This window comes from Symphalangus syndactylus, chromosome 17 (genome assembly GCF_028878055.3).
Source record: "Symphalangus syndactylus isolate Jambi chromosome 17, NHGRI_mSymSyn1-v2.1_pri, whole genome shotgun sequence".
In the NCBI taxonomy this organism is placed as follows: Eukaryota; Metazoa; Chordata; class Mammalia; order Primates; family Hylobatidae; genus Symphalangus; species Symphalangus syndactylus.
In genome coordinates, this window is record NC_072439.2 from 87,009,874 (window position 1) to 87,034,843 (window position 24,970).

The 24,970-nt window shown below is 38.9% G+C and overlaps 1 protein-coding gene across 5 annotated transcripts in view; it reads left to right on the forward strand.

Annotated features, from left to right (window-relative positions):
- MAP3K13 (mitogen-activated protein kinase kinase kinase 13) overlaps nucleotides 1-24,970 on the forward strand; it is a 206,514-nt gene that overhangs the window by 17,607 nt on the left and 163,937 nt on the right. The window lies entirely within an intron of this gene.

Sequence of the window (24,970 nt, forward strand, 5' to 3'; positions counted from 1 at the left end):
TCCCGAGTAGCTGGGATTACAGGCACCCGCCACCACACCCAGCTAAGTTTTTGTATTTTTAGTAGAGACGGGGTTTCACTTGTCTCAAACTCCTGATTGCAGGTGATCCACCTGCCTTGGCCTCCCAAAGTGCTGGGATTACAGGTGTGAGCCACCACACCCGGCCCTATTTCCTTTTTTTTTTTTTCTTTTTTTGCTTTTTCAGATGGAGTCTAGCTTTGTTGCCCAGGCTGGAATGCAATGGCGCCATCTCGGCTCACTGCAGCCTTTGCCTCCCGGGTTCAAGCGATTCTTCTGCCTCAGCCTCCCGAGTAGCTGGGACCGCAGGTGCCTGCCATCACGCTGGCTAATTTTTGTATTTTTAGTAGAGACAGGGATTCACCATGTTGGTCAGGCTGGTCTCAAACTCCTGACCTCAAGTGATCCGCCTGTCTCGGCCTCCCAAAGTGCTGGGATTACAGACATGAGCCACCACACCCGGCCTACCTTTTTTAAGGCTGAATAATATGCATTGTGTGAATATACCAAATTTTCTTTATTCATCTGTTGGTGGACATTTAGGTTGTTGGCTATTGTGACTAATACTGCAATGAACATGAGCGTGCGAATATCTCTTTGAAATCTTGTTTTGAATTCTTTTGGATATATACCCAGAAGTGGGATTGCTAGGTCATATGGAGATTTTTAATTTTTTGAAGAACTTCCATACTGTTTTCCATAGCAGCTGCACTATTTTACATTCCCACCAACAGTGTACAGAGGCTCCAAGTACTCTACATCCTTACCAACACTTGTTATTATTTTTATTTATTTTTAATTAATTAATTTTTTAATAGTGGTCATCCTAATAGGTATGAGGTATACTATTCTGGTTTTAATTTCCCTTTCCATGATGATTATTGATGTTGAGGATCTTTTCATATGCTTGTTGGTCATTTGTATATCTTTGGAGAAATGTCTGTCAAGTTCTTTGCCCATTTTTAAATTGGGTTACTTTTTTTTTTTTATTGAGTTGTAAGACTTCATTATATTAATATATTCTGGATTTTTGTCAAGTTCTCTTGAGAAACTTTTTAAGGTTGCCTTTTCACTCTTAGATTATTTCCTTTGCTGCATGTAAGTTTTTAAGTTCGCTGTAGTCCCATTTGTCTAATTTTTGCACTTGTTGCCTGTGCTTTTCATGTCAATATCCAAATAATAATTGCAAAACCCAATGTCATTAAGCTTTTCCCCTGTGTTTTCTTCCAGGAGTTTTATAGTTTCAGGTCTTACAGTTAGGCCTATGATCCATTCTGAGTTCATCTTTGTAGTCAAATTTTATAGGACCTTTGTATGGCAAGGGTCCAACTTCATTCTTTTGCATGTGGATATCCAGTTTTCCCAATGCCATTTGTTGAAGAGACTGTCCTTTTCCCATTGTGTGACCTCAGCACCCTTGTCAAAGATCATTTGACTATATACATGAGGGTTCGTTTTGGGGCTATTCTGTTCCATTGGACAATATGTCTGTTTATGCCAGTACTATTCTGTTTTGATTACTAAAGTTTTGTAATATATGTTGAAGTCAGGAAGTTTGAGGCCTTCAGCTTTTTCTTCTTTCTCATATTTTTTAAGGCTATTCAGAGCCCTTTGAGATTTCATATGAATTAAAAATTTTTGTTTTCTATTTCTGCAAAAACATTGTTAGGGTTTTGATAGGGATTGCATGAATCTTTAGGTCACTTTAGGTAGTATGGACATTTTAATAATATCTGTAGGTCACTCTAGGTAGTATGGACATTTTAATAATAAGTCTTGCCGGCACGGTGGCTTACGCCTGTAATCACAGCACTTTGGGAGGCCGAGGTGGGTGGATTACTTGAGGTCAGGAGTTCGAGACCAGCCTGGCCAACATAGTGAAACCCCATCTCTACTAAAAATACAAAAAAAAAAAAGTTAGCTGGTTGTGGTGGTGCACACCTGTAATCCCAGCTACTTGGGAGGCTGAGGCAGGAGAATTGCTTGAATCCAGGGGGCAGAGGTTGCAGTGAGCTGAGATCCCACTACTGCACTCCAACCTGGGTGACAGAGTGAGACTCTGTCTGAAAAAGTAAATAAATAAATGAACAAATAAATAATATTAAGTCTTCACTCCATGAGTATGGGATGTCTTTTCATTTATTTGTGTCTTCTTTAATTTCTTTCAGCTATGCTTTATAGTTTTCAGTGTACAAGTCTTTTCCCTCCTTCTTTACATTTATTCCTAATTATTTTATTCTTTTTGATGCTATTATAAATGGGTTTGTTTTCTTAGTTTCCTTTTTCAGATTGGTCATTGTTAGTGTGACCAAAAACACACTGATTTTTGTGTTTTGTATTCTGAATCATTGATTTTGTATTCTGCAACTTTGCTGAATTTATTAATTTTTTTGTGGAATCTTTCTTTTTTTTTTTTTTGAGACAGAGTCTCGCTGTCGCCCAGGCTGGAGTGCAGTGGCGCGATCTCGGCTCACTGCAGGCTCCGCCCCCCAGGGTTCACGCCATTCTCCTGCCCCAGCCTCCTGAGTAGCTGGGACTACAGGCGCCCGCCACCTTGCCCGGCTAATTTTTTGTATTTTTAGTAGAGATGGGGTTTCACTGTGTTAGCCAGGATGGTCTCGATCTCCTGACCTCGTGATCCACCCGCCTTGGCCTCCCAAAGTGCTGGGATTACAGGCGTGAGCCACTGCACCCGGCTTTTTGTGGAATCTTTAGGTTTTTCTACATATACAGTCAAGCCATCTGTGAACAGAAATAATTTTACTTTTTTCTTTCCAATTTACATGCCTTTTATTTCTTTTTCTTGTATAATTGCCCTGGCCAGTATTTCCAATACTATGTTGAGTAGAAGTGGTGAAGGTGGGCGTCCTTCCCTTCTTCCTGATATTAAAGGGAAAGTTTTCAGTATTTCACCATGGAGTGTGACATTAGCTGTGGACTTTTCATAAATGGCCTTTATTGTATATATTAAGAGAATATCCTTCTATTTTTAGTTTGTTGGGTGTTTTTATCATGAAAGGGTATGATCTTGGCTCACTGCAACCTCCGCCTCCTGGGTTCAAGCGATTCTCCTGCCTCAGCCTCCCAAGTAGCTGGGACTACAGGCATGTGCCACCACGCCTGGCTAATTTTTGTATTTTTAGTAGAGATGGGGTTTCACAATGTTGGTCAGGATGGTCTCAATCTCTTGACTTCGTGATCCGCCCACCTTGGCCTCCCAAAGTGCTGGGATTACAGGCATAAGCCACCAGCGCTCGGCCACCCCTGTTCTCTTTTGGTTATCATTTGCATGGAATATCTTTTATATCTTTTTCCATCCTTTCACTTTCAGTCTATGTGTGTTCTTACATCTAAAGTAAGTTTCTTATACGTAGCATATAGTTGGGTCTTTCTTTAAAATCCATTTTCTATGTCTTTTGAGAGTTCTGTTTACATTTAAAGTAATTATTGATAGGGAAGGATACTATTGCCATTTTAAGATTTCTTTTCTGTATGTCTTGTAGTTCTTTTGTACCTGTTTTCCTCTCTTGCTGCTTGCCTTTTTGTTCTGTTGACTTTTTGTAGAGAGAGACATGCTTTGACACCTTTCTCACTTTCTCTTGTGTATCTTCTAAAGGTATTTTCTTTGTGTTTACAATAGGGATTACATAAAACATCTTATAATTGTAACAATCTATTTTAAACTGATGTCAGCTTAATTTAAACCATGTACAAAAACTCTACTCCTTTACATATCCCCTACTTTCTCAATGTCACAAATTATGGCTTTTATACTTTGTATCTAGTAACATAATTTTATAGTTGTAGTTATTTTTTATGCTTTTATCTTTTAAATTCTACATGGGAATTAAAAGTGATTTATGTACCACCATTACAGTATTACATGATTCTGTATTTACCTGTGTATTTACCTTTACAGAGAGCTTTATGTGTTTATATGCTTTCAAGTTGTTATTTACTATCCTTTTATTTCAACCCGAGGGACTTCCTTTAGCATTTCTTGTAAGGAAGCTCTAGTGCTGAACTCCTTCAGCTTTTGATGATCTGGAAAGGTCTATTTTTTTCCTTCATTAAAATGTTTTAAATTGTATATATTTGTTTTTATAATTTCAACTTTTATTTTAGATTTAGGGGATATATGTGCAGGTTTGTTACATGGGTATACTGCATGATGCTACGGTTTGGGATACAATTGATCCTGCCACCCAGGTAGTGAGCATAGTACCCAATAGTTAGTTTTTCAACTCTTGTCTCCCTTCCTCCCCTTCCTCTCCCATCTAGTAGTCCCCAGTGTCTACTCTTGCCATCTTTATGTCTATGTGTACCCAATGTTTAGCTTCCACTTATAAGTGAGAACATGTGGTATTTGGTTTTCTATCCCTGTGTTAATTCTCTTAGGATAATGGCCTCGAGCTACATTCATGTTGCTGCAAAGAACATGATTTCATCCTTTTTTTATGGCTGCATAGCATTTCATGGTTTACATATATCAAATTTTCTTTATCCAATCCACCATTGATGGGCATCTAGGTTGATTTTATGTCTTTGATATTGTGAATAGTGCTGTGATGTACATGAGTGCATGTGTCTTTTTGGTAAAACAATTTATTTTCTTTTGGATGTATACCCAGAAGTGGAATTGCTAGGTTGAATGGTAGTTCTGTTTTAAGTTCTTTGAGAAATCTCCAAACTGCTTTCCACAGTGGCTGAACTAATCAACATTCCCATGTTGATTAGTGCATAAGCATTCTCTTTTCTCCACAGCCTTATTAGCATCTGTTGCCTTTTGACTTTTTTGTAATAGTCATTCTGACTGGTGTGAGATGGTACCTCCTTGTGGTTTTGATTTGCATTTCTCTGATGATCAGTGATGGTGAGCTTTTTTCATGTTTGTTGGCTGCATGTATGTCTTGTTTTGAGAAGTGTCTGTTCAAAGTTCCTTTGCACACTTTTTAATGGGGTTATTTGACTTTTGCTTGTTGAATTCTTTAAGTTCCTTATAGATTCTGGATATTAGACCTTTTGGTGGTTGAATAGTTTGTGAATATTTTCTCTCACTCTGTAGGTTGTCTTTTTATTCTGTTGATAGTTTCTTTTGCTGTACAGAAGCTCTTTAGTTTAATTAGGTTCCACTTGTCAATTTTTGTTTTTGTTGCAATTGGTTTTGAGGACTTAATAATACATGCTTTACCAAGGCTAATGTCCAGAATAGTGTTTCCTAGGTTTTCTTCTAGGATTCTTACAGTTTGAGGTCTTACATTTAAACTCCTTCAGTTTTGAAGGACAGTTTTGCTGGCTATAATATTTCTGATAGGCAGTTTTTTCTTTTAGCAGTTTGAATGTATCATACCACTCTCTCTGGTCTGCAGTGTTTCTCCTGAGAAATCCAGTAATAATCTTATGGAAGTTCTCTTGTATGTGACAAGTCACTTTTCTCTTGCTGCTTTCAAGATTCTTTGTGTCTGGCTTTGGATAGTTTGGTTACAATGTGTCTCTGTGGGCCTCTTTGGGTTCTTCCTAGTTGGAGTCCTTTCAGCTTGTTCAATTTAGATTTCCATTTCTTTCTTCACGTTTGGGACATTTTCAGCCATTATTTTTTCAAATAACCTCTCTGTCCCTTTCTCTCCCTCTCCTTCTTTTGATAATCCAGTTAATGCATATATTGGTCAACTAGATGGTGTTCCATAAGTCCCTTAAGCATTCTTCACTTTTCTTCATTCTTTTTACTTTTTGTTCAATTATCAAGCAGGAGCTTGATAATTCTTAATGGGCTTGCTGATTTTGACTTCTGTTTGATCAAGTTTGCTGTTGAACCCGCTTAGTGTAATTTTTAATTCAGTTTTATATTCTTCAGCTCTATAATTTCCATTTGGTTCTTTTAAAATAGTTGTTCCCCCCTCCCCACCCCCCCAAGATGCAGTCTTGCTCTGTCACCCAGAGCTGTAGTGCAATGGTGTGATCTCGGCTCCCTGTAACCTCCGCCTCCCAGGTTAAAGCAATTCTCCTGCCTCAGCCTCCCAAGTAGCTGGGAATACAGGTGTGTGCCACAATGCCCAGGTAATTTTTGTATTTTTAGTAGAGATGGGTTTTCACCATGTTGGCCAGGCTGGTCTTGAACTCCTGACCTTGTGATCTGCCCACTGTGGCCTCCCAAAGTGCTGGGATTACAGGCATGAGCCACCATGCCCAGCCTTTAAAATAGTTTTTATCTCTTTGTTGGTAGTTTCATTTTGTTCATGTATCATTTTCCTGACTTCCTTTATTTGTCTATCTGTCCTCTTGTAGTGCATTGAGTTTCTTTAAGATAATTATTTTGAGTTCTTTGTCTGGTGATGCATAGACTTTCATTTCTTTGGGGTTTTTTTTTTTTTTTTTTTTTGGAGATTTATTTTGTTCCCTTGGTTGGGCCCTTGTTTCTTTGTATTCTTAATTATTTTTTTGCTGGGATTTGCACATTTTTAAAAAACAGCCACTCTCCCAGTCTTCTGGACTGGCTTCATACAGGGAGGAAGAGACGTTAAGATTCTCTTTAGCCCAGCTGTAGAGTCTTAGGGCCTCTCAAACCTTTAATGGGGATGTATCTCCTCTGAACTGTGCCTGTAATTTCCCAATTACAGAGGTTTGCTGGTTTCTTTTTTAGGCACTTGCTCCCTCTCGTGTCTTTCCATGGTACTGCTGGTTTTCTGGTGTTCTACAAGCTGCCTAGGTCTCTTGTTCTCAGCAGTTCCCAGGCATCCAAAAGTTGCCAGTTCTGTCGGCATTCCAAGTCAGACAAGACAGAAAGCCATATCTTAGGCAGTCCCCAGAAAAGCTGAAAGGTTGGATATACTTTCTACTCTTCTCGAGAGAAAGGCCATGAGTTGGGCATTTTCTCCCAATAACATTGAGTTCTGCTGTCTTCTGTCTGCTGTGCTGCAGGTTCTCAGGTGCTGCAGTTAGCTGCTGAACTCTCCGCTGTTCTCAGTGGCCCCCAAGCATCCAAAGTATTATGGTTCTGTCAGTGTTCCACATCAGGCTGGACAGTGACCATTCCCTTGGGCACTTCCATAAAAAGCTAGAACTTTGGATACACATTCTATCCTTTTCTTTCCCTCCTGATGAGAAGATGCAAGTTTGGCATTTACTGGCTTGGGGAAGGCCTATTATGGGTGAAATGCATTAGCTTTTCTTGCCTGTTTCAATGTGGCTATTTTTGGCTTTGAGCTTGTCTGGGATACTGTGACTTTTTAACTGGTTTCTGGAGTTCTCATACAGTCTTTTTGGACCATATGTTGTTGTTAAGTCAGTATCTCTGTGGGGGAATGAGGTCTGGGGATTCCTATTCCACCGTGTTTTCTCTTCTTATAAGGATACCAGTCATGTTGGATTAAGGCCCACACTCTTCCAGTATGATGTCATCTTAACTTGATCATATCTGCAAAGAGCCTATTTCCAAATAAGGTCACATTCACAGGTGCCAGGGGTTAGGACTTTAACTTGTCTTTTAGGGGTACATAACTGAACCTACAATAGCTTTCACCACTGCTCATAAAAAGATTGAGGCTGGATGCTCACTTTGTAATCCCAGCACTTTGGGAGGCCACAGAGAGGTGGGTGGATCACTTTAGCCCAGGAGTTTAAGACCAGCCTGGGCAACATGGTGAAACCCTTGCCTCTACAAAAAGAAAAAAAAATTAGCTGGGTGTAGTGGCATATGCCTGTAGTCCCAGCTACTCCAGAGGCTGGGAGGTGCGAAGGTCGCTTGAGCCCAAGAGGTCAAGGCTGCAGTGAGCAGAGATCACACCACTGCACTCCAGCCTGGTGATAAAGCAAGATCTTGTCTCACAAAAAAAAAAAAAAAAAAAAAAGAAAGAAAGAAAGAAAAAGAAAAAAGAAACAAAAAGATTGAGGGCAAGACAGCAGATTGAAGAGAGCCACTCTTTAGTGATACACAATCACATAACCCTGCCTAAATTATCAGCTATTCTCTCATATGAAGCAAAAACTTTAAGTGAAAGGAAACCCTTTTATCCTCAGCCCAGGCGAAGATTCACTGATTATGGGGGCAGGGTAGAAGCAAAAACTGCCTGCCCTTAGGAAAGGCACAGAACATTCTCCAGCAGTAGCTGCTACTATTTTGTATTTAGTGTAATCCGTGGGATACTGGAGGGTTTTTGTTTTGTTTTGTTTTTACGGTGTTCCTCCACAGATATAAGGCAAAATTTCATTGCCAAGAGGTTGGGGTAGGGGCACAGAAAGCCGCATACCCAAGGCCTAGATGCACAGGGCCTAGCTAACATTGAGATATCAAGAGAACAATGAGTTATCTTAATAGAGTGGAGTTAAAAACAGCTGTAGCCTACTGCTGAGGGAGGGACAAGGATGGAAAGAGAGAACCCCCTCTATGGCACAGATATGCAGTGACTGCTGAAATCTGAGGTTGGAGCAGGAACACTGAGTAAAATCCTTTGAACGCTGTAGACTCCACATGAAGCACAAGATAGTAGCTGCCCACTGCTAGAGGAAGGTGCGCAGAAGGTAACTACAGCAACAGGGAAACAACACCTCAACCACTGAGTAGATTCTCTCTCTTTGGAATTTGTTTACCTGGTTGCCTGACAGAATAGGCATCTCCATTTCTAGGAATAACTATTCTTTCCTTCAGTTTATACTGTTATTCTATGGACAATATTTGGAATTCTATAAAAAATTATGAAATATGTGAAAAAAAAACAACCATTTTCAAGAGATAAAGCAATCAACAGACCCAGACCCAGAGATGACTCAGATGTTAGAACTACCAGATGAGGACTTTAATTATGATTGATATATTACAGGAACAAGTAGAAAAAGTAGACCTCATGCATGAACAGTTGGGGAATTTCAGCAGAGAAATGTAAACTCTAAAAAGAGTCATATGGACACACTAAAACAAAAAAAGACATGATATCTGGGATGAAGAACTCTTTTGACAGGCTTTTCAACAGACTGGAAAGAGGTGAGGAATGAATAAATAAATTTGAAGGTAGATCCATAGAAGTTATTCAAACTGAAGCACAAAGAGAAAAAAAACAATGATATGGAAAGGGAAAAAAAGAGATATGAGAAAGAAATAAAAATAACATGATATAACTCTTCAACTACCCATTTATTCCTGTGATAGGCAGAGGAGTCAATACCTGCCACTATGCTATCATTGCCATTTTTCTTTGTTCATTTCTGTATTCCTTAGTGCTTCTCTGTTCTTGCTGTTTTCTGCTTTCAATATTCGCAGTGATAGGCAAAGGTTGTACTCACATTCCAGAACACATCCAGGCTCTATGGTGGAACTTAAGACAACTTTGCAGGAGTTGAGTCAGAAGTCGCTTTGAATTAAACTGTTTTGTGTTTCTCTAAGTCATATGTCTCTAAAGCACTCAACAAGTGGTACATTGATTTTCTTTTATTATAGAATGAGTTTCCTAGGAATATTCCTACTCCAAGTCATAGTAGGCTTTGTTTCCTCCTTTCTTTGTTAATCCTGTGTATTACTTCATTTTCATGCTGCTAATAAAGACATACCTAAGACTGGGAAGAAAAAGAGGTTTAATTGGACTTACAGTTCCACATGGCTGGGGAGGCCTCAGAATCATGGTGGGAGGCAAAAGGCACTTCTTACATGGTGGCGGCAAGAGAAAATGAGGAAGAAGCAAAAGTGAAAACCCCTGATAAACCCATCAGATCTCATAAGACTTATTCACTATCATGAGAATAGCATGGGAAAGACCAGCCCCATGATTCAATTACCTCCCCCTGGGTCCCTCCCACAATGTGTGGGAATTCTGGGAGATACAATTGAAGTTGAGATTTGAGTGGAGACCCAGCTAAACCATATCATCCTGCAATCTCATGTGTCTACCATGAGCCCCAACCCAGAATCACCTTTACTTATTTTCTTGGCAGCCTGGGGAGGTCCTCAGGCTCATCAAGGTTCCCTGATGTCTCAGAGTCCCCCAAATTGGTATGTAGACATTTAGTTATTGTCTAGACTCCCCTCTCCTTCTCATTTGGCTATTTTGAAAGAACTTCTACATTTTTGGTTGAAAGTCAAGTGGGCAGATACTTAGGCACATGTTTTAGAAAATATGGTAGTCTTTCATGCTTACCCAAGTGATCTACAAAAATATTCATTGCATTACTGTTTTAAAAGAAAAAAAAAAGGAAACAGCCTACACAGTCATCAATAGGAAAGTGAATGAATGAGCTTTGCTGGACTATACATTCATTGGAATAAAATTTAACAATGAATTATAGAGCTTCATGTATCAACATAGATCAGTCTCAAAAATCACGTTGAATATAAGTTGTGAAACTTATTGGCCTTGTAAGAGCCTAAATGTGATTTAGAAAGGCTTTGGGTAAATAGCCACTATGTCTTTGGTATCATGAGTGATTTCAGGAAGCTGGGGAAACAGTGGGATTTTTGAATTCCATTTTTCCGCATGAAGAGGAACTCCTTCTTCTACTGGGTATGCTGAAAACTGACTAACCTTTGCCCAGGCTGCAAGCCAAGGAGAGGAAGTATTTACTTGTATAGCTACCTCCTCCAGTCAGGCCACATGACCCTCCAGAATTACTGCTGCTTTTCACTCTCCGAGATGCAGGCAGAAGACAGAAGCTCAGGTATCAGTTCCAATTTTGTTTCTTTGGCTGTGCTGTTATGAGTCTATCCATGCATGTGTGTTTCAAGGGTCATGCAGAGAGATGCTTGGACAGAAATTGGGGATTACCCCTCTGGCTCTCTCAGCAGGATTCTTTTGGGGGTTTTAATGTTTTGAGGGGCAGGAAGGATTCATATTATCTTGGCAGAGAGTTATCCAGTGAAGAATTATTTGGGGTTATACAATGCAGAGATTTCCCACTTTGTGCTGCCCTAGGAAGGGGATTAAATGCAATCAGGGCACTTCTAAACAAATTAACGTTTATCAAGTAATTATGTATGAGATATCAATTGTGGAAATATACTATGCTGAAATCAAAAGCATCTTGATGCAAATAGATTACATAATTCTATGCAAACTGTCAGTGTGAGATGATATTTTGAATAAAGTAGAAATAGATAATAAAGTTCTCTAATGAAAATGCCTGACAGTTTATAAAGCAGCACGATTATTAGAAGGCCTATCCCCTGTTGATAGCCACTGAGAAAAAGTAAATTTGAAAGTATGTTAGATGAATATAAAATTCTAACAGTACATACGGACATACTTTCTGAATTTCATAATAAAAATAATAAATAGAAAATTAGAAAAATAGCTAAGGCAGGCAGATCATCTGAGTCCAGAAGTTCAAGACCAGCCTAGTCAACATGGCAAAAGCCTGTCTCTACTAAAAATACAAAAATTAGCCAGGCGTGGTGGTGTGTGCCTGTAGTTTCAGCTCTCAGGAAGCTGAGGCAGGAGAATCACTTCAACCCAGGAGGTGGAGGTTGCAGTGAGCTGAGATCGCACCTTTGCACTCCAGCCTGAGAGACAGAGTGAGACTCCATCTCAAAAAAAAAAAAAAAAAAAAAAGGAAAATGTAGAATAAAACAAATTTCAGAAGCATTTCATATTTTCACAAAAATGAACAATAGTACAAATTTTTTTTTTTTGAAATGGAGTCTCACTCTTTCATCCAGGCTGGAGTGCAGTGGCGTGATCTCGGCTCACTGCAACCTTTGCCTCCTGGGTTCAAGCGATTCTCCTGCCTCAGCCTCCTGAGTAGCTGGGACTACAGGTGCCCACCACCACGCCCAGCTAATTTTTTGTATTTTTAGCAGAGACGGAGTTTCACCGTGTTAGCCAGGATGGTCTCAATGTCTTGACCTCATGATCCGCCCGCCTCAGCCTCCCAAAGTGCTGGGATTACAGGCATGAGCCACTCCACCCTGCCAATAGTACAATTTTTATTTGGAGAGGTAAACACCAAATTCAGAATAGCGATTAAAGTATTAGGGAGGAGAATATGAACTTTGAAAAGTACAGTTTCCTTTCCAAGTTTGAAAAGTAAAAATTTTGGAAAATATCTGATACAGACATGAAAAATATGAAGTAGTGGTAAAAAAAAAAAAGGTGAATTATTGTGAAGTTAACGATAGATTAGAATTGGGAAGCTCTTCGGACCCTTTGGTAACCAAGAGACTGGCTACCTTCTCTACTTGTCTCTCATGCCCTCTGCACTCTAACCAAGGAGGAATGACCTTACTGAGTTTGTTAATCCCTATCTGATGGGGAATGCTGCTCTGGCAATGCCTCTGTTTTGGGCATGGATCCCTGGGTTTAGGGCAGCAGAATGTGTTGCCAGGAAACAATGTTTCTCAGAAGTGGGGCGCAAGATTTTCTAAGAGATCCAGATTCAGTCCTTGACCTACTGCAGTTTGCTCCTCCACTGCACGCTGTGCACTTCTGTTGCTGTATTACCAGCTGACGTTGTGAATACTACATTTCTGCCTGTCTTCCTAGGCTATTGGTTATTCAAGCACTCATTCTTTGGCACATAGACGGTGCTTAATAAATGTGGAATAAATGCAAGTGAGTGCTCCCTTGTAAGACATGGAATAAAAGTGGTAAAAAAAATTGATTATACCTCAATACATGAAATATGTGGCTAAATGAGAATTTATTTGTTTTATTTAGAAACAAGTTCTCATTCTGACTGGGGTCAGTGGCTCACACCTGTAATCCTAGCACTTTGGGAGGCCGAGGTGGGTGGATCACTTGAGGTCAGAAGTTTGAGACTAGCCTGGCCAACATGGTGAAACCCCATCTCTACTAAAAATACAAAAATTAGCTGGGCATCGTGGTGCATGCCTGTAATCCCAGCTCCTCAGGAGGCTGAGGCGGGAGAATTGCTTGAACCCAGGAGGTGGAGGTTGCAGTGAGCCGAGATCACACCACTGCATTCCAGCCTGGGCGAGAGCGACTCCACGTCTCAGAAAAGAAAAGAAAAGAAAAGAAAAAAAAAGAAACAAGATCCCACTCTGTCACCCAAGCTGGAGTGCAGTGCTGCAATCATGTTAATAGCTCATTGTAACCTAGAACTTCAGGGCTCAGGTGACCCTCCTGCCTCAAGTGATCCTCCTGCCTCAGCCTCCCAAGTAGCTAGGACTACAGGTACACACCACCACATCCAGCTAATTTTTAAACATGTTTTTAGAGATGGGGTCTCATCTTCTTGCCCAGGCTGGTCTCAAATTCCTGGCCTCAAGAGATCCTCCCACCTCGGCCTCCCATGGCACTTGGATTACAAGTATGAACCACCACACCTGGCCACAATTTTTTAAAAATAACTGATACATGTTGGCTGGGCGCGGTGGCTCGTGCCTGTAATCCCAGCACTTTGGGAGAGTGAGGCAGGCGCATCATGAAGTCAGGAGTTCGAGACCAGCCTGACCAACAAGGTGAAACCCGGTCTCTAAGAATACAAAAAAATTAGCCAGGTGTGGTGGCATGCACTTGTAATCCCAACTAATCGTGAGGCTGAGGCAGGAGAATCGCTTGAACCTAGGAGGCGGAGGTTGCAGTGAGCTGAGATCACACCACTGCACTCTAGCCTGGGTGACAGAGCAAGACTCCATCTCAAAAAAAAAAAAAAAAAACAACTATAAATATATTACACGTAGAACAATGGTCCTCAAACTATAGTATGCATCAGAACCACCCCAGAGGAGTAACTTAACAAAAAGGGGAGAAAATGTATGTGTGTATGTCTTAACAAAAACAGATTGCTGAGTTCTACCCTAGAGTTTCTGATTCAGTAGGTCTGGTTGGGGTCTGAGAATTTGCATTTCTAAGAAGCTTCCAGGTGATGCTGATACTGCTGGTCCAGCGACCATTAATTGAGAACCACTGCATTAGAAAAATCATGGGAAAAAATATGGAAATACATAATGAAAATAACAAAATCAAATATCCCTTTCCTCCAAGTATCATTCCTTTGGGAATGCCTTCCAAAGAAATCCAAAACAAGCAAATTGTTTCACTATAACACTTAACAAATTTTGTTAGTGTATACTATTGCAAATGGGATATTAACCACCTTTACTTCCAGGGACCTAATCTGTAAAATGAGGATAACAGTGTATCTTTTAACTAGAAATATCTCACAGGGTTGTGAGGATTAAATTATCAAGTGTTCAGAACAGTGGATTAATATATATTGCTATTATTATATTAATATTTTTGGTTAAGATACATCAAAACTAACCACAGAAAAGTGAGAGAGTAGTTCTGAATAGAAGATATTAATTTGTGAGTCATTAGGATGTAGAAGATCAATTAGAGAAAGCCCTGAACAGAAAGGCAATATATTTTTGCTTACTTATAAAAATGAAATTGTATCTTACAGGGCAAAGTGCTTCTTGATTTTGCATTTGAGAGTTTACTGTTTGATAGATAACTTCACATAAAAACCTTTGCATTGACAAAAAATTATTGGGATTTTTTGGTTACAAATATATTTGAGCTAAAATATGTAAAAAATAAAAGAAGAGATGTTCTTGAAATTCCACTCCCCACCTCCTGGGATGCCAACATTTTTATTAATATCCTTTCAGACATCTCTCTATATTGCAATAACTTTTAAAGAAAGTGTTTGGGAAAGTAAAGGTTAGGAAATAGTTACCAATTCTTTATGTTAAATATTTTATTAATATCCAAAATAGCATCATCAAAAGTTCTTTTTTTGGCTAGGTGGGGTGGCTCACACCATTAATCGCAACACTTTGGAAGGCCAAGGTGTGCGAGTCACTTGAGCCCAGGAGTTCAAGACCAGCCGGGGCAACATGGCGAAACCCTGTCTCTACAAAAAATACAAAAATTAGCTGGGTGTGGTGGCACATGCCTATAGTCCCAGCTACTTGGGAGGCTGAGGCAGGAGGTTCACTTAAGCCCAGGAGGTGGAGGTTGCAGTGAGCCAAGATCACACCATTGCACTCTAGCCTGGGTGACAGACCTGTCTCAAAAAAGAAAAAAACAGTTTTTTTGTTTTGCTGACTAGATGGGAGTAGGGGGGTAGAAATGGAAGAGAGAAGTCCTTGGGAAAAAGCAATTTGATTATCTAGTCTTTTCTCTCCCTCTGTCCCCAACCACAACAATTTAATTCCAGTTTTATTTTAAAAATCAAGATTGAGGTTATATGTGGCGTTAGTATTCCATCCTAAATCGGAGACAGTAGGGATAGGAAACATTGTGAGCTTAGGCAGGAAGGATGATGACTGGGTTTTTAATTTGATCCTATAATTATTATGATGTCATGTTAATAGTTTAAACATTCTTGTTAAAAGACTTGTAATATTGAAAATATTCCAGCCACTGTTATAAAATAGCGTATTGAAATATTCTAGGAAAAATATTAAAAAGCAGTGCTTCCTTTGTCGGATTTCCCCAATACTCCACTCTTTCTCCATTCATTCTTGTGTGCCCTTCATGTCAACTTCTGAAACACCAATATGTTCTGTAGAAACTCAGATTATGAAATCTGAGTTACGTTTTTTCAGCCCTGAAAACAGCTTTGGAGAGGAAGATAGATGACTAGGCTAAAATTCCAGGGCAATCTTTATTTTTCTTTCACCTTCTGAAAATGGGGGAGAGAAGTGCCAAGGGTGAAACTAGAGGTGTGGCTAGATCGGGAAATATTTTGTTTCTGCTCTAAATTGTCCTTACTGTTGCTTATGACTAGAATGATCTTCAGTGGTTTAGGGTTAGTTTGATACTTGGCTCATACTGGAAAGGAAAGGTTTCCTGAAGCCTTTTCATAGTTAATCTGAAGTAATTTCTGTCAGCGAAAATAGGTATTTTAGAAATTCTAAAGTAAAACAAAAATGATAAATGCTTTATATTATCTAGACTTTTAGGTAGTTATACTAAGGTCACAGGAATTACGTATGGACTCAGATTCTAACTTTAGCAGGATATATTAAATGTCTGACAGACTTGAAAATAGACCTGTCTTTGAATAGCTTGAAGCCATATCAAGAGTAAATTTCTTAAAGTGGGTAAATGTGTGAAGTTTTCTATGTATAATTGACCCTACATCTTGATAATATCAAATATATTTAAACTTGATCTCTTCTTAAATGGCCTAAGTGGGGAAGGGAAACCTTTCATTTTGTGTGAAGTTTATTGATTCATCTGTGGTGTAACATTCAAGTTCAAGGTATTGAGACAGATACTACTTGGCATACCATTCTAATGCCACATATGAAAGTAGTTTCTATTTGAAAGTTCCAAATAGATACTCCAGAACTGACAAGGGAATTCCAGCAAGGTCATTCACCCATTAAAACTTTAAAGAAAAAAAAAAAAAGCAAAGGAAAAAAATTGCCTTTGTGTAAACATTAACCCATCTGCTTTTAAGTGGTTCTTTTTGTTTAATTTTTTTTTAATATTAAAGAGAAAGTTCAAACTGGATTTTTAAATATTTCAAATCACAAATAATAAATTTAATTAACTTAGAAGTTTATACCTTTGTGGTTTATTATATCTCTTCTGGGTTGGCAAAATATCCAATGCTTTAAAAAAAAAATGGCTTCCCATTGTGTAGCCCACAAAATACAAGAGACAGAGTACAGGCAGGAAGGAATTCTTAAAACGTCTGTGGTATGTTATCCTTGGTAGTTATATCAGTTGAAACATACCAAATTCTTGCTCTTGAAGCTTTATAAACCTGCCTGACAGTCATTTGACTAAGCAAACACTGCTGGATATACATGATGAATTAAAGTATTGTCATTCTGTAAATGTCTTTTGTGAGGTCTAGATACACAATGAAATGTTGACTGTTTAGAAAATAGCAAGAGCAGTTATTCATCCCTAGGCTGGCAGTTTATTCAGTCCTGAATCTTGAAATTCATATTTCATTTAATGTTAAAATTCTTACATATGGTGCCTCATAAATTGATAGCACATTGAATTTAGTTTTAATTTTAATTATGTTGTTAGCTTTCAAATCCTTTTTGTTGGAGTTGTGTATGAGTCTGTAGGGGCTTCTGTGAAAGTTTCTATATAATTTATGCTTTCAGTCCCTCCTGTTCCACAGACTCATACTGCTGCAGAGATGGCAGATACATTCATTATCTACTTTGGACAAAATAGAGCTTTTAAAAAATGTTTATTAAATGTTGAGTAGATACAAAATATTTATAAAAATCTGTAAGGCTTATGGAATAACTATACAGAGAACATTTGTGTACCTACAGCCCAGTTTAAGAAATCAATATTACCAATACTTCTAGTGTCTCCTGTGGGCTCATTCCTGATTCTATACTTTTCTTGTACCCTGAGAAGTAACCAGAGTTTTAAATTTTGTGTTAATAATTCTCTTGCTGTTCTCAGTGGTTTTATCACATTTCTATATATCCCTAAACATTTCTAAGTATATTGATTAGTTTTTCATGTTTTTGAACTTTATAAAAATGAAATCCTATTGTATGGCTTTTTCTGGGAGATGCCTTTTAAAAAAAAAATCTACATTATAGCCTTAGATTTATCCATGTCGATGCTTATAGCATTCCTCATTAGTTTTCACTGCTGTATAATATAGCATTGTATGAGTATTACAGAATTTCTTAGCAGATGAATTGATTGATGAACATTGTGATGTTTCAGTTGTTAGTTATTACAAACATTGCACCTAAGTATACACATATTCCTGTGTCTGTATCTACCGCATATATGCAATCATTTCTCCATCAATGTTCCCTAACTTTTTTGTGTCACGGCACACATAGAAAATGATAGATGATATGTGTGCAATACACTAGGTTAAAGAAGTAAAGCTATGTCCTGGCATGGGGGCTTCTGCTTAAGTAGAGAGCTGAGTTCCATATCTGGGCACACCTGTCACCCATTCATTGCGTACTAGGGTGCCTTGGCACGCCAGTTGAGAAGCTCTACTAGTGTGTGTGCCTGGGAGTAGAATTGCTGGTTATAGGTGAATGCTTCTTCAGTCCTTCTAGACTAGATACCAAATTGCATGGTGGTATTAATTATTTCACTTAACTGACATCTAAAGTGTTTGTATCAATTCACATTCTCTAAATATATTTAAATCAAAAAGATTTGAGAATTCTACCAACCTCCTAATTATGAAGGTTAAGTAGGAAAGGAAATAATTATTCCCTAGGATATCAATTCAAATTTGCTTTCTCGAAACATGATAATGTCAAAATTCTTTGACAGTGTGACAGCAGAGAGTTGTAGGTAGTAGGCAATGTTAAAAAGTGACAACATGCCCTGTAGTTGTTATTAATTGTGAAAGCCACAGCTTAAGCAAAATGAATTACTTATGAGAGCTGTAATTCTGTCTTCCAAGTTGGGTATTGCATTGGCTTTTTGTTTCTTAGCCTCAGGGACTGTTTTCAGATAATGTATACAAGATGGAGTAATGAAAACTATTTGCTATGTAGGTAACTTTTTTTTTTTTTTTTTTTGAGAAGGAGTCTCACTCTGTCACCGAGGCTGGAGTGGAGTGGCGCGATCTCGGCTCACTGCAACCTCCACCTCCCAGATTCAAGCAATTCTCCTGCCCCAGCCTCCCGAGTAGCTGGGATTACAGGCGCCCACCACCACGCCCAGCTAATTTTTGTATTTTTAGTAGAGATAAGGTCTCACCATGTTGGCTAGGCTGGTCTCAAACTCCTGACCTCAGGTGATCCGCCCACCTCAGCCTCCCAAAATGTAAGGATTACAGGCATGAGCCACTGTGCCTGACCTAAGTAAGTGACTTTTAGTGTAGAAAGGCAAACCTTAAGAAAAGAGCTAGTGTATCTTGACTACTCTTAAAATTGGTTTTCTTTTAAACAGTAGAGATCTCAATCAGAATTACATTAGGTTAATAAATGATAATATTAATTTCTCCATTCAAATGACATCAGACTAGATGATTGATTTTAGAAAAAATACAACCTGACATAGGTTTCCCATGGCATTTTCAAGAAGCTTCTGGACATTACCTCCACAGTTACCATTCTAATGGCTTGCTCATATACAAATTTAAAAGAATTTTTTACTTGGTGGGAGTATTACCTCTGGCTTGCAGGCTGAGGATATTTAAAATCAGATGGAAAATATGAGAGCAAAGATTTCAAACTCATGCTTACCCTGGTTTATGAAAATCTAATGCCAAATTTGTATTTTAATCTATTTGGCAGAGAATTACAGATTAAAACTGCATTTCCATTTTACTGGTATACTATGCACTATACATAAGTCAGGGTTTCAGCTGTTTTTATATAAATTAGGATTGGAAGCATAGTACCAATTCTTGAATTAACACCTATAGTATGTGACAGTGGTGCATGTGTGTGCGTGCGTGCATATATACACACACGTATGTATACGTGTGTATATATCATATATATACTTGCACACACATATATACACATGTGTGTATATTATATATATGCACACACAGATATGCACATACCATGCACTCATGTTATACATATGTATGTATGTGTATAGTATTGACCGAGGCTCAATGCATATTTAACAGTATCAAATAGCATTGATTAAGCATCTGGATATAGTCAGTACTGTAACTTCACTCTAAGCATGTAGCTAAGCTCTAGCTACAGACATATAGGATACATAATAAATGAGACTCAATAGCAAAATAGTGGTAAATATGAGTGATACATTCAAGATTTTTTCATTATTTTTCTCCTTTGAATACAAAGTATTTATTGTGATTTGCCATGTGTGGCCATATTCTTATTTTTTTATTATAAGTAACCGAGTTTTTTGTTGTTTGTTTGTTTGTTTGAGATGGAGTCTCACTGTGTTGCCAAGGCTGGAGTGCAGTGGCACAATCTCGGCTCACTGCAACCTCTGCCTCCTGGGTTCAAGCAATTCTCCTGCCTCAGCCTCCCGAGTAGCTGGGATTACAGGCATGCGCCACCATGCCTGGCTAATTTTTGTACTTTTAGTAGAGATGAGGTTTCACCATGTTGGCCATGATTGTTTAGGCTGGTCTCGAACTCTTGACCTCAGGTGATCCATCCGCCTCAGCCTCCCAAAGTGCTGGGATTATAGGGTGAGCCACCATGCCCAGCCGTAACTGAGTTTTAATAGCAAGTACACATTTCCATATAGCTGGCTATTATATAAGCGCTTCTTTAATTTCTACCCAAGTATCCCCTTACGGAAATGGTAAGTCAATTTGTAGCCCTAGAAATAGGAAGATGACCTCGTATAAGGACATTCTGTGCTTGAAATGTCAGGATTTGTCTTTAAAAGTTCATGAAAAATTTGCATTTTTCTTTCTATTTCAATATATTTTCCCCTATATAAAGTTGATACTACAAAGATCTGTTCTGCGGCTTCATATACCCCAGTTTGAGGAGCATGTTAAGTGGAATTCTATTTTCCAAAGGCCTTTAAATCAGAAGGGCTTTCTTCTAGGAAAATGTTGACTTCTGTAATCTGGGTTCCATTTAGGCTTTACTGAAAGTGAAAGAAGTTTCTTGGGTGACTTTGGCCATCAATGATCTCTCTCTCTTTTTGTAATCATCTTGTCATCTTTTGTATATCTTTGTTTCTTAGACAGTGCATTTGATGGAACCCTTTTTCCTAGATCTTTCTTTTGTCTTGGTTTCCAGGAAATTACACCATCCTGCTCCTTTTCAAAATCCTCTGTCCATCCCTTCTCTGTTTTCCATGCTTCTCTGGTATTATGCTGTGTTTATATTTCACAGCTCAGTTTTGGCCGCTCCTTCCTCACTCTGTATAATCTCTCTCAGTTATCTCAGTTCTGTTCTCTCATACTGTGTATCCAGATGCTATTTGGACAATTCAACTAGGACATTTTAGAGTCACTTCACACTTTGCCTTTATAAACTCACTCTCACATCCCCAGCGCCTTGCACAGTGCCTTGCATAGTAGGTACTAACAAATATTTATTGAAGGAATGAGTTAAATGAATCTCATTCCCTTCATCTAATTTCCATCTTTTGTCACTGGTGTCACTGTTCTGATCTCTCTTTGATATTGCAAGTATTTTTTATTTTTTCTTTTGAAATACATCTTATGTTTGATGAATGGTTTTCACTGTAATTTCATAACCTTTACCCTAATGTAGGCCCTCATCACTTCATGCCAAGATTACTCCCACAGTTGCCATCTGACCTTTTTAGTTCTAACTTCTCCTTTCTCCACGCCGTTTTCACCATAGCTGCTCCAATAATTTTGAAAATGTCTTTATTGGGAAAGAAGTCTATCTATTGTTTTAATAAACTTTTGGTTTTTGGAGTAATTTGAGATGTACAGAAAGTCTGCTAAGATAGTACAGAAAGTTCCTGTAGAACCTTTACCCACCTTCTCCTGATGTTAACATCTTACATAACTATGGCTCATTTATCAAAATTAAGAAATTAACATTGGTACATGACTAATAACTAGAAGCCAGACTTTATTTGGTTTTCACCAGTTTTTCTATGACTATAGTTTTTCTATTCCAGGATCTAATCCAGCGTACCACATTACATTTGGCATACCTTTTTTTTTTTTTGAGACGGAGTTTTGTTCTTGTTGCCCAGGCTGGAGTGCAATGGCAGCGCCATCTTGGCTCACTGCAACCTCTGCCTCCCAGGTTCAAGCAATTCTGCCTCAGCCTCCCGAGTGGCTGGGATTACAGGCATGCGCCTCCATGCCCGGCTAATTTTGTATTTTTAGTAAAGATGGGGTTTTTCAATGTAGGTCAGGCTGGTCTCGAACTCCCGACCTCAGGTGATCCGCCTGCCTCGGCCTCCAAAGTGCTGCGATTCCAGGCGTGAGCCACTGTGCCCAGCCAAAGTCACCTAAGTTTTAAATTCCAGTATCCTATTAGATATCTGTACTATAATTTAATTTACCAGTTCCTTCCTGATTTCCATCTTTTTCTTTTGCAAACAATGTTGCAGTTAATATTCATGTACATGTGTCAGTTTACATGTGTAAGTATGTTTTTAGTTATTGCTGGGTGAAAGTGTATGTGTTCATAATTTGATTGCCAATTTGCTCTTCAGAGAGGTTCTATCAATTTATCCTCCATTATTTTCCCATAACCTCATCAACATTGTGTCTTACGAAACTTGTTTAACTTTGCCAATTTGGTAGGTGAAAATATAGAGTAAGATGATGTCATTGTATTTTTAATTTTGATTTCTCTTATAATGAATGAGGTTGAGTGTCTTTTTATATATTTAAGAGCCATTTATATTTCTTCTGTGAACTGTTCATATACTTTGCCCACTTTTCAATTAGGTTGTTTATTAAAGCACCTTTATTATTTTATTTTCTTGCTTTAAAATCTTTCAATTCCCCCCATTTTCTGATATTTTAAGTTTAAATCCTAGTCCCTTTTTCTAGACTTTATATTCTATGTTTCAACTCCGATTTCCCAGTACTTTTCAACAACCACCCCTGCTATGACCAGCCTGGTTTCTTCCCTCTCCTAGGGGCACACTGGGCTCACCCCTTCCACCATGCTTTCTTTTCTAATGTTCCCCTACTTTTCTCCTCCACTTATATCTCCTATTTTGAGACAGAGATTCATGTCATTTCCTCCATTTGTGTAAACTTCCTTTTAACCTCAGGGAGACTTCTAGAAAAAATAATTAACTCATAGTTTGTAAACTCTTTTAAAAAAATGATAATCACTAAGAGCCAGCACAATTAAACAAAAACTGCTCAAACTACATCTTCATTTCCATTAGAGTTTGACAAGATTGGGATGCTATGGACATGTCTTTACTTATAAGATATTTTGTTCTCTGATATGTTTGAGGAACTGCAAAAATATAAGCTGTATGAGAATAGGTGGTTTTGTAGCTGATCAAACGTGTACCCAAAGAATATTGATTTATGGATCAATATCAAACTAAAGGTCTCTAATATCATGTTTCAGAACTCTATTCTCAATCTCGACTGTTCAATGTTTATTTACTAATAATTTGGGTGAAATCGTGGTCATTAAGTAGGTGTAATTAGGCTGAAAAGGTTACTTACCATGACAGAGGACAGCCGGCATGATTCAAAATGATCTTAATAGTTTGGAAAAGTGGGCTAAAACCAAAATGTGAAATGTGAAAATGTTGTATGTAGGGCCCTGTGCTTCATCTCTAAAATTAATTGAGAAAAGAGTGAGGGGGTTCTCTCACAAGGACAGGTCACTGGATTTAGAGCCCACTTAGATAATCCAGGATGATCTCATTTCGAGATCCTTAGTCACATCTGCAAAGCCTCCTTTTCCAAATACAGTCACATTCATAGATTCCAGGGATTTGACATGGGTTCTTTCTGAGGGGCCCCCATTCAACCTACTACAAAGAGGAACTTGCAGCCGTCATGTGTGTCGTTTTGCATCCCTTGCTCCCTCCTCCTCATAGACTGCTACCTTGGCTCAGGGTCACCTCAAAACTGCCTATTTGGTTTTGGGAGGTAGAGGGGTGGTTAAAAGCTGAGAAGGTAAGAAGGACCAGATATGATCAGACTGGCTGTGAAGGGGATTCTGGAACTTGAAGCAGAGGCTTTGGGCAGGACCAGCTTCCTGTCAGGTTCAAGTGTTCCCTTGTCAATCACATTCTGTCCTTTGGCTGCTGAAAACCCTCCCATGGCATCTCACTGTATGAAATCCAAACCTCTCCCCACAGTTACAGGGTCCCTGACTACTTTTTTGGGCCTCACATTTGGTCCTTCATCTCTGCTTTGGCCACACTGGCCTTCTTCCTCTTGGTTCTTGAGCAAGCCAAGGTCATTCTTGCCTCTGAGCCTTTACATTGGCTGTTCCTTTGGCTGAAACACTGTTCCTTTCTACTTGCTTCACACCTGATTCCTTCACCTGAAACACTATTTCTTCCCCTCACTCCTCAATTCATGTTCCTTTCAGCTCAAACATCCCTCCTTCTCAGTGAGTCCTGAATATTGAGTTTTCCCTAGTCACCCTGTTCTCTTATCATCAAAGTACTTGGCACCCCATGAAATTTCCTGGTTTGTCTATTCTCCACCCTCCTGCTGGAATGTCAGTCCCGGGAGAATAGGAGTCTTGTCAGATGGATTCATTGCTAGCACAGTGCCTGGCAGGTAGCAAGTGTTCACTTTGCAACTCCAGGGGAAAGTGGGATGCTCAGACCCATAAATTCCAACTAGGATCAACTCAAGCCCTTTCCACATGTACTTAAAAGCCTCAAACCCCACCACACCCACAGGATTTTATCAGAATCTGGAGTGGCTCCTGTTCTCCAGGCCATCCCTGCCCCGGAGCAGCTTATCTGTTGATCCAGACACGAATCTTAGCCTGTTCCTCAGCTCCCACAAGAAAGCCCCTCCTTACAGTAGCAGCTGACATTTACCCAGCAGTTACTATGTTCCAGACACAGGTCCAAGTACTTTGTATGAGCTACATCACGTCATCCTACCTAAAAAGTAGGTGAAATATTGTGCCCGTTTTACAGATGAGGCAGCTGAGACCCAGAGAGGTTAAGCAAATTACCTAAAACCACTCAGCAAGTAAGGGATAGAACCAGGATTCACACTTAGGAAACTTGTGTGTGTTTGATCCCAATTTAGGAAAGAAAAAAAAAATGAGGGTAGAACTAGGCACTTGGTTTAATGAAGCTCATGGGCCAAAGACTTAGGAGGTTACTAGGTTAAGAGTATAATGCTTTAAAAATCTGAAATAATCTTGATTTGCATTTATAAAAGTAAAGCATCCAGATTAAGGAATTTGATAGTTCCACAATTTTTTTTTCTGCATTGGTTTTCATTTGAGTATTCTATTCAGTCTTGAGTATTATATTTTAAAGGGAGCTTGAAATTAAAGTACCTGTATTATTTTTCTGTTGTCCCATAACAAATTATCAAAAACCTTGTGGTTGAAAAACAACACAAGTTTATCTTACAGTTCTGTAGGTCAAAAGACCAACGTGGGTCTCACTAGGCTAAACCAGGGTGTCATCAGGGCTGGAGGCTCTGG